Source organism: Fukomys damarensis, unplaced genomic scaffold, assembly GCF_012274545.1.
Source record: "Fukomys damarensis isolate Sample0158 unplaced genomic scaffold, DMR_v1.0_HiC HiC_scaffold_7, whole genome shotgun sequence".
Lineage (NCBI taxonomy): Eukaryota > Metazoa > Chordata > Mammalia > Rodentia > Bathyergidae > Fukomys > Fukomys damarensis.
In genome coordinates this window covers 4,716,211-4,727,063 of record NW_022900919.1, presented here as the reverse complement: position 1 = coordinate 4,727,063, position 10,853 = coordinate 4,716,211, and the positions used below count along the sequence as shown (strand labels likewise).

The window sequence follows — 10,853 nt, the reverse complement described above, 5'->3', positions numbered from 1 at the left end:
GAGGGGGTGAAGGGAGGGCAGGGACAAGGGGGAAAATGAGAATCAAGACCTATTATGTAAAGGTACAGAATCCCAACGATGAATGTAATTGTATTGTATACCTGGATTGTACCAATAACCTCAATAAAAAGAAAAAAAAAGAGAGAAAGATGGGGACTCCTCCAGCTCATAACTTAAGAGAGCGTCTATACAGATCTACCTGTTCCATGCTCATGATTTAAAGTGTCAGGGCCAGGAAGCGGGGTGGAGGTGATGACCCAACAGGAGCAAAGCATGAGTTGTTGCAGTTTTGTGAGTGAAGCGACTCTAGTTGCAAAGTCTGGATGAGAAAAAGATTATGTGCTTAGGGGAATGAGTATAGGACACATTACAGAATGGTATCCATATCCTAGGATAAGTAACTCAGTTTCCGTGTTAAAAGGTGCCTGAGCTCCAATAAGGCTTTCCTGCAGGAGCCAGTGGCTGGTGGGCACATCCTTCTGAGGTGGTGCTGTGGTTTTTGTAAGTCCCCAGGGTCCATGTGTTGGGAACTTAATTTCCAATGCACCAATGTTAAGAAATAGGACCTTTAAGAGTTGATTAGGTAATGAGGGTGCTGCCCTTGTGAATGGATTAATCATTACCTCAGGGGTTTGTTTATTATCTTGGGGACTTATAGAGGGAAAGTTAGGCCTCTTTCTCCCTCTGTGTCTTATCCATGTGATGCCTTCTTTTGTATCATGATGAAGCGAGAAGGTCATAACCTGATGTGCAGACTCTTGATCTTGGACTTTTCATCCTCTAGAACAATTGAGTGAGTAAATTTTTCTCCCTTATCCCTTATAGGCATTGCAGGAGCTGGAAGTTTCATCTGGAAACTCATCCTATGGTGTTTTTCTATAGCCGATCCTGATTTATATGCTATTTATAAGAAAGGGTCATAAATAAAGGAACTTCCTGGGATATGTGAATCACTCTAGAAGACTATCACTGAGGGGACAGTGAGAGCCTTAAAGTGTGTAAGCAATTGGTCAGAGCTGCTAGTGGTGTGAGAACCCTGAGCTTGCAGCTGGTGTCCGGACTAAAGGTCATCTGGTGAGCGACTTACTTGGACCTGAGAGGTTTGACCTAATTGTGTAGTTAGCATCATAATTACATTTGCATAGGACAAATCTTCACGCCCAGATTTGGAGAGATAGGTAGGACTAGAGACACAAACTGAGATGCTTCATAAATTAGAAGCTTCTAGAGCCAACAACAAATCGCTGGAGGCTGATTTTCTTTGGAATTTCCCTCCAGGAACCCCACCACATTTCCATCATAAGAATCCCCAAAAGATTCCCTCATGGCCTTGATGTGATGTTAGGGTTTAGATCTAAAAGTTCTCCTGGAAGTCTTCTGGAAATCAAGTGGATCATGGGCATATTATACTCCAGTGAGGTCATCTGTTGAAGATTCCTAGCTGTAGGAGGTGGGGTTGAGGAGGTGGATTACTGAGGGTGTGACCGAGAAGGATCTACTATTGCCCCTGGCTCCATTGTTCTCTCTCTGTGCTTCCTGGCTGCTATGTGTTGAGCATCTTTCTTCTGCCATGCCCTTTTGTCATGCTATTTCTGCCTTAGAGCTAGCCAGCCTCGTTCATAACTCTCTCAAACCATGAGCCAAATAAACTTCTCATCCTTTAAGCTGTGGATGTCAGGTATTTTGTCCCAGCAACAGAGAAGTGACTGATACACACAGGAAGTAGAAGAATTACAATTATGGAACACAACCTGAGTCTTTTCCATAAGGCCTACTCTGCAGGGAAAGGATGTGCCATTGCTCAAATATGAAACTTTTCCTGACCTCAGGGAAAAGAAAAGAGAAAAATCATAAAGAGCAGGGGACCTTTAATCAGAAGATTAGAGAATATTCCTTATCCCCAGAATTCTTTCATCATAAGACTTGAGTTAACCATTGCTCAAATATGAAACTTTTCCTGACCTCAGGGAAAAGAAAAGAGAGAAAAATCATAAAGAGCAGGGGATCTTTAATCAGAAGATTAGAGAATATTCCTTATCCCCAGAATTCTTTCATCATAAGACTTGAGTTTAAAAATAGATTTCAAAGTCTGGTGTGGTGCTGCACACCTGTACCATCAGGAGGCACTTGGGAGGCTGAGGCACCACTTCTGAGGCTGAGGTAGGAGGATTGCCACAAGTTTGAAGCCAGCCTGGGTTACACAGTGAGTTCAAGGTCAGCCTGAACTACATAGTGAGAGCCTGTCTCAAAAAACAATTATTGATAATAGGTGAAAGAGTTGAAAGACTCAGTATTTTTACAAGAAGCAGTGTTTAGGAAAATCATTATGCCAAGAAAAGATAGGAAGAAACAAAGATATTAGGGGAACTTGCAGCCTTACATATTACAGTTACACTCAACACTGAATACAGCTCCACCCAGGATCAGGTTGATATAAATTCTGACACTAAAGGCCTACTTAGTTCACTTCCTACAACCTAGCAAATTACATTTGACTTTCAGAAAAATATTGTAAGACACAAGAAAGGCAAAAAAAAAAAAAGGTGCAATCTTAAGAAAAAACAATGATCAGAATCAGTCTGCTAGAATTCAGGTCTAAAATGTTCTGCAAAGAACCGAGTATTAATAGTGTGGTACCCAGCTCATGGTGTCATTGGTGTCAGTTGAGGCCTAGTGGAAAGATGTTAGGTCTTTGAAGGTGTGCTCTGGAAGGATATATGATGACTCCTGCCTGGTTAACTTTCTAACTTATTGTCCACCATGAAGTGGGAAGCTTTGCTTGACCATGTGCTTCAGTGTGTTGTACTTCCTCACCACAGGACCTGAAACAACAGGCCAAACAATCATGGACTGATCCTTTGAAACCTTGAGCCAAGGTAACCTTTTGACCTGAAATGTCCTTCCACCATGATGTTTTTGCCTTGGAGCTAGCCTACCATGGACTGAAACCTCTGAAACTTGAGACGAAATAAAATTCTTAAATTGCAGGTGTCAAGTATTTTGTCCCAGAAATAATAAAGCTGACTAATATGGAAAGTTGGTGTAATGATGAGGAGTCACCGGTGTGACTATAGCTGATGATGTGGATCAGAACCTTTTGAATTAGCATGTAGCAGACATTTGGAAATATTTGGAGATGCAGACGAAAAGGAGGTCCTGATAAGAGAGCAGAGACAGGAATGATGATTAAAATGCAGATAGTAAAGGTCAGGCTGATAAGATTTCAGATTGAAATAAGGGCTCTGTTGGGGATTAGATTACCGGGCATGCTTTTCACAATGTGACAGGGAATTTGAATGCAGTATGTCCATGCCCTAAGGCTCTGCGGGGGTTTCATTTAAAGGTGACTGATGTGTTTGTCTTAAAAATGAAATTCTCAGACAAAATAGTGCCCAGGCATTGTCAGGGGCATGACTGGCTTCTTTTAGTTTAAATTATGGTGAGAATCAGGAGCAAAAATGTAGCAAAAATTTTTCAAAAACTTGGAGTTTACCCACAAAGGGAGCATATTTAAACATGATACTCAGAAGGTGGAAGTTGCTAAAGAGATTAATAGTGCCATCAAAAATAAGCCAAGTGCTTTGCAATAAGACAATAGGAAAAATGCCTTGACAATGTCTCAAGAATTAGCAAGACACGGCCTCACCCATTGCAGACTACGCTAACTCAAAATTATAAAAGTATAAACTTACTTAAAAGACTTGGGTTTAAGAAGAGAGCCCCCTAGGCTGCTGACTCTCACACAGGGGCACCTAGGGAATTCTTTACCCAGGTTCAGTCATCAAAGCACATAAAAGCCACTGCAGCTGTGGTCCAAGTGGCCCCCAGTACTGCTTGCACCAGTGGCAGACCTAAGGATCTTCCATGTGATGCTAATTGGGCAGGTATGCAGAACACAAAAGTCATGGAGGCTTCTACCAATATTACAAAGGAAAACCTGACATGCCAGGTAGTGTGTGGTAGAATCAAAGCCTGCAAGCAATTCTTGACAGTGTAATTAAGCTATCAAGATTATACCAGAGCTTCAGTGGACACACCAGGAAATTAGAGATGCCAGGAACATGGAAGGCCTACCAAAGTAAACCTTAGACTATTAGCATATCCAGCCCAAGCAAGAGCCCATGAAAGATGTAGCTAGCAAGGTCGCAGGAGTGGAGCTGCCCAAGCCATTTGGAGGTCATATCATGCTACTGCATGCCTAAGATGCTGGACTAGTGGCCACAGGCTTCAGTGCTATCCTGATGGGCTTCGGTCTTGCCTTGGTCTGATTCATTGTTATTGTTTTCCTATTCATCCCATTTGGCATAAGAATGCTTACCCCATGGCATTATACCTTGGAAGGGTATAACTTTCTTTTTCATCTTTATAAGGGCTCATAGCTGAGCTTGCCTTCAGTCTAATGGGGGGCTTTGGACTTGGACTTTTGAGCAGTGCTGGAAGTTAAGTCTTTGGAGACATTAGGAAATGGGCTAAGTGAATTTTGCATTGTAAGATGGATATAAACCCTTGGGGACAGCAGTAGGTTGCTGTACTTTTGGTTTGAAATGTTCTCCAAAAGCCTAAGTGCTTCAGTCTTTGTGGTGCTATTGGGAAGCAGTGCAGCCTTTGGAAAGCATGGTTGAGTGGAAGAAAATTAGGCCACCGGGCTCATAAAATACTCTCAAGTGTCTTATCACAGTCCCAGAATGCTAATCAGCACATACTCCTATGACACATCAGTTAGAAGACCAGAGAGGTGATGTAAAATAACAATGACAAATATGTCAAAGGCTCTAATGGGGAAAGATGAGATTATGCACAAGAACAAAATGAGGATGTCAGCATAGAGATAGAAACTTCCAAATAACCATGGGCTAGAGAGGAAAACTGAAGAAATAATTTGGACTCAATTAAAATGAAAATTAAGCTTATGAAATTTGATGGGATAAAGCTAAAGAAATTCCTAGAAGGCAATTTATAGCATGAAGGGGCTATAGATGTATATTAGAAAGTAGGAACTAATAAAATAAATAAACTACTCTGTGCCTTAGGAAGCTTGGGAAAGAATAGAAACTGAAATCTAAAGTGAACACAGGAAACAAAACTAATGCAAATTAGAACAGACACTGATAAAAATTTAAACATAAAAATAATGGACAAATTTAACAAAACTAGAAGCTTGTTCTTCCCAAGCATCAATAAAATTGAAAACCTTGTTCAGTATAAAAACAAGATAGATTAGAGAGAGAGAGAGAGAGAGAGAGAGAGAAAACAGATTGTTAAGATCAGCAGAGAAAGTGGGTTTATCATTATGCATTACTGGTACTATGTATATTCTAAAGTTTCTCAATATCTACATGCAACTTTGTGCCAATAAATTTAATACCTGAAATACAATGTACCATTTCATTGAAAATACAAACTAATAAAATCATCCAAGGAGAAACAGAATAGTCTTGTACATATGTTTTAAATTGCACTAATCATAAAAAACCTTCCCCAAAAGCAAGGGCTCAAGCTCAGGTGATCTCACTGGTAAATTCTATCAATAAAATAATAATTCTCTATTATCTATAATATATTCTAGAAAACAGTAGCAGAGGAAAAATTCCTAAACTATTTTGTGAGTCCAACATTATTCTGATCCCCAAACCAAATAAAGACATTACAGCAAAAGAAAATTATGCACCCATAGCTTTGATGAACCTAATCACAAATATTTTCTACAAAATATTAGTAAATCAAATCCTGAAATGTAAAAAGAGGATAATGCATCTTGAAAAAATGCAAACTATTTCTGAATATACTACTAGCTTACTATTTAAAACACGTCATTGTAATTTATCACTCTAATAGACTAAATAAGAAATATATTAGGATCATTTCAATAGATATGGAAAAAGCATTGTGTAAAATTCAAGGCCTATTCAAGACAAAAAATCTACACAATAAGTTCAACTAGGAATTTTGTGTGATAAGAATATGTCAATGTATGTTTGTAACAAATGTACCTACCTGGCACAAAAGGTTAATAGGAGAAGAGGAAGTGAAAAGGGGTGCATGGACATGTTCTGTACTTTCTGCTGAATTTTGCTGTGGAACTAAGCTGTTCTCAGAAATGAAGATTTTTTAGAACTCCACAAACTGACAACATCATTCTCCAATAAAAGGAACTAACATCTGTGGAAAGATGACTGATTACAAGATTGGAACAGGAAATATGTAAGATGAACCTGAAACATCTTGCATTGGCAGAAAGTGATACAGTGCAAAAAGAAAACTAAAGGCCACAATGATAGCAACGTATCACAGTGACCCAGGAGGCAACCGAAGGAGCTCCCATGGGTCAAAGTGGGAACAAAATAGAAAGCGTAGTGTTGGATTATAACACACAATATAAAAAAAAGCCCATGAGCTCACACTGATATAAGTAGATGAGGGACAGATGCATAAATTGAGGTGAATTTATTGTGTAAAAAACACTCTAAAGATCCATTCCCCACACTTTAAATGTATGCTGCAAATAGTGACTTCCTCTCAAAAAAGTACAGCATGGAAGATGGGAAAGAGTAACCTTCTGTGAAAAGACCAGACAAAGTGCTTTATCAGGCAGTCAAGTTCAACATCAGTGTGCGTAGTATGTGTGCTGGATATGTGTGCTTGGATATGGCAGTTTAGCACCGTCTTCCTTCCCAGAACACATATACACAGTTGAATAATCAGAAAAACAGCAGACAAATGGAAATCTTTTTTTTTTTTGACAAATACATATTCTGCAGATTTCCCAACCAGTACTTTTCGGCATCATCAAGGTCAACAAAAATAAGATAAATCAGAAACAGCTATAAAGAGCCTAATGGAACATGGCAACTTCATTATAATGTAGAATCGCAAGTACATATAACATTGCAACCGAAGATGCCCTCCTGGTGGGATTCTGGGATAGAGAAAAGACTTCAGATGAAGTCAAGGGAACCTAAACGAGGTAGCAACAATCTTTAATAAGAATATGTCCACATTGGATTGTCAGCTATAACAAATGGGCCATCTATTTAAGGGGGAAATGTTAATAAGAAACCTCATAGGAGTTATATAGGGAACTGCCTGTTGTAACTTTACAATTTTTATATAAGAGTTTTCTAAAAATAAAGTTTATTGAAAATGTTAAAGGTGAAAACAAATATGTATCCGTATTCTACCTGTCAGCAGAAAGAACACCAGAACCGTTCAGAGCATACTGTCCTATCAGACTTATCTTCTTACAGGTACAGCTTGCCTGCAGGTGTTAGACTATCCATAGTGATAACCACAGACTCCTAGCTGCTGCCCACTGAGGGATGACAGGCTTCCGGCTGTGGAGGGGGCCTCCAGAGCAGCTGGACCTGGGCCGGAGGCCGTGCTGACTCTCATCACAATCTCGTGATCATGACATGAAACATCTTTCCTGGTGCCAAAACACTTCCAAGGTTAGGCAAGAAAAGAGGTGGTACCCTACTGTGGAGACCTCCCTTCTTGGTGAAAACTTCTGAAGACACTGCGTACGCCAGAACCCTGACGCGCTGGATTCCCAGGGATCCTCACAGAAGCAGAGTCGCCCAAGGTTTGCCTTTCTGTGACTGGCTTATTTCACCTAACACAACCTTTTCAGAGTTCATGTATGTTTTGAAATGTATCAGAGCCCTGTTTTTAAGGCTTAACATCCTACTGCACAGATGCAGATATAACTGCAAATATAGACACAGATGTACTTATCACATTTATCATTCATCTGTTGATGGAATTCTTCCCACCACTTCACTCTTGTGAGTAATGCTGCTATGAAAATAGTGTCCCGGTTTCTGTTTCAGAACCTGCTTTTAGGTATATGTCAGGAATTGAATTACTGGGTCATGTGATAATTCTCTATATTTTGGAAATTTGCCATACCATTTTCCATAGTATCTTTTATATCCTCCCAAGCAATGCAGAAATGTTTCAATGTTTCCACACCTTCACTAGCATTGTTATTTGTGTATTCACCTAGCTAGGGAGCTAGTTTAGTAATAATCACCCTAGTGGGTAATGAACTGATAGCTCATTTGCTTTTTTTTTTTTTAATTGAGTTTATTGGTACATTTAGGGATACAGTACAGTTACATTCATTGTTGGGATCATGTACCTTTACATGGCAAGTCTTGATTCTCATTTTTTCCCCTTACCTCTGCCCTCCCTTCACCCCCTCCTTGATTTTCATTACTCTAACGATTAATGATGCTGCATTGCCCATTTGTCCATCTTTTCTGGAGTAACGCCTATTCATTTAATCTGTCTATTTCTTGAGTTATATGTTTTCTCTTGTTAACTGTACAAGTTATTTAATGTATATTGGATTCTGCCTGCCTCGCAAGTGCAAGGTCCAGAGTTCAATCCCTGTTACTGGGGGAAAAAAGTCATGAATGTGTGATTCTACTTATATAAATGTCCAGGATAAGCATATCCATAGAGACAGAAAAAATAAAATACTGGTGCCCAGGATCGGGTAGAGATGACAATGAGGAGAGTGACAGTAACTTGCCCTGGTGAAGGGATGTCAAAATAAGTCATAAAATGTTACTTCTGATGTTTCTGTGAGAGTTATTCCCAGAGGAGAGTAGCATTTGAAATGGCCAACTGAGTAAAGCGATGACCTTTCGCAATGTGGACAGGTAGCATCGAATCAGCCTACATAAAACAAAAAAACATAGTGAAAATGAATAGGCCAGCTCTCTGCTTGAGCTTCTTCTGAGCTCAGGTACTGATAGTCCTCAGGCCTTCAGAATCACACTGGAGTTTAAGCCATTGCCCTATGACTACCATAACCACCCAGATTCTCAGGCCTTCAAATTCAGACTGAGTTCCACTATCAGATTTCTATGTTCTCAAGCTGTAGATGGTTGTGTGTGGGACTTTCTGGCCTCCATAGTTTATGAGCTGACTTCTACAATAAATTTCCTCTTGCATCTGTTTCTAGATATCTATCCTATTGGTTCCACTTCTCTAGAGAAACTTGACTGATTATAGAGTGACTGCCAAAGGGCATGGTGCTTCTTTTGGGGATGCAAAAATATTTTGAAGTTAACAGTGGTGACTGCACAATTTTGAATGTAGTAAAACCACTAACCTGTACATTTTAAAAGGGGATTTATGATATTTTAGTATATCAATACTGCTGCCATTTTAAATGTCAAAGAGCACTGTATAACACCCATTTTTAGAAGCCTGCCTAAGCAATTCCTTTTTGTGACATAGCCTCAAAGAGTTTATACTTTCCTGATGACGCTAATAATATTCATTTTTACTTCCTATACAAAGTTCAGAGCTAAAGTTGAGATTCAACTACAGAAATATGAGCATTTTCTATCTTCTTTTTCTGTGTGACCTTTCTTGCTATGATTTATGTCTAGATGTCCCCCAAGAACCTCACGTGATCACAAGCCGGGCTTTTGGAAGGTGATGGAGTCATGGCAGCGATATGGCTGACCTGCTGTTCAGAGGCAAGTTCTGTCTGAAGAAGCAGGTCACTGAGGGGACATGTCACCTTCCCTGGCTCCTCTCATCATGCTCTGCTTCCTGGCTTCCAGGATGTAAGTACCTGTCCTGCACCAGAACCTCCCACCATAGCTTCCTACCTTGAATCCAGCCAACTATAGACTGAATCCTCTATAATCTATAAGCTAAAATAAACCTTTCCTCCTTTAAGTTGTGGTGTCAGATATTGTATCTCAACAGTGAAAGAGTAACACATTTCTTATTTTTGAATTCCTACTCTTAAATTTTCCCAGTCTTGGAATTTTGTGGCAATTCTAATATTATTATTTTTTCAAATTTGTTCATATTATAAGTCTTTTGAATGAGGGATGGGATAAAATAACTTGCAGAATGATTTGCAAGTATATTATATTTAATATGAATATCAACTAAAATACTAGTGCTCAGTAACAAAGCTTTAAACATGTTAGATAAATGTTTATTTGTTATACTGAATTAAGCATACAAACATGTTTAATGAGTACTTACTACTCATCTTGTTAGATGCAGTGTCTGATACTGGAATTTTGTTTCTGTCATTATTCTTCAATTGTCATGCAGCCTCTTTAATATCTTTAGGCTTATCAACATCACGGTCTCATCTAAAGGAGTGAGTGAAGAGTTGAATGAAAAACACAAAATGTTGATGAAATCTTTCCTGACTTTATAAGAATTCTTCTGTACAAGGAATCAAGTATACCAGATTCAACAAAAAACGATTCCTTACTTAATAAAAATGGTCCCAGGACACAATCTCTTGAATATCTCTTAAGGTACTTCTTGCTGTTACTTTCTCCTCAACCACTTGACCTCCAAATACTTGATCATCTCATTGTTATCTTTGTTTAGATCAGTATTATTCTGTATCTGTCTTTGTATAAAAATATACAAATGATAAATACATAATGTATTGATGATAGATAATGTAAATAGAAGAGAGATAGATAGATACATAGACAGATGGATAAATAGACAAGCAACTAGCCCTTCATTCCTTTGGATAAATTCAGTCTGTCCCTGTGGCTTAGAGTATGGTACTCTCAGGCCTTCAAGAACATCCCATTGCCTATTATACCAACCCAGTGCGCCCAACCCTAATGAGTGGAGCCTCATTTTAAAATAAAAATTAATTATTGTACAAAGTACTGCACTATTTTATGTAAATTGTATTTAGAATCCATTACTTCTACTTAGTATTCTTTGGACACACTGTGCATTAGATAAATCCACCCTAAATTCATTATCTTTCCCTCTGCATATTCAGCAAAGTCCAGCCAAAGCATCAGTTTTTGTTTTACTTGTATACGTGAAGTTTTTATTTCAAAGCT

At 38.9% G+C, this 10,853-nt stretch overlaps 1 long non-coding RNA gene across 1 annotated transcript in view; it reads left to right on the top strand.

The window, feature by feature from the left end:
- The window catches only part of LOC117285201, a 15,562-nt gene extending 5,212 nt beyond the window's left edge, over window positions 1-10,350 (top strand). Inside the window, exons 3-5 of the long non-coding RNA XR_004516168.1 lie at window positions 7,245-7,579; window positions 9,402-9,581; window positions 10,105-10,350. This is a non-coding gene — a long non-coding RNA (uncharacterized LOC117285201). The remainder of the gene's footprint in view (window positions 1-7,244; window positions 7,580-9,401; window positions 9,582-10,104) is intronic.
- Window positions 10,351-10,853: the final 503 nt, after the last annotated feature.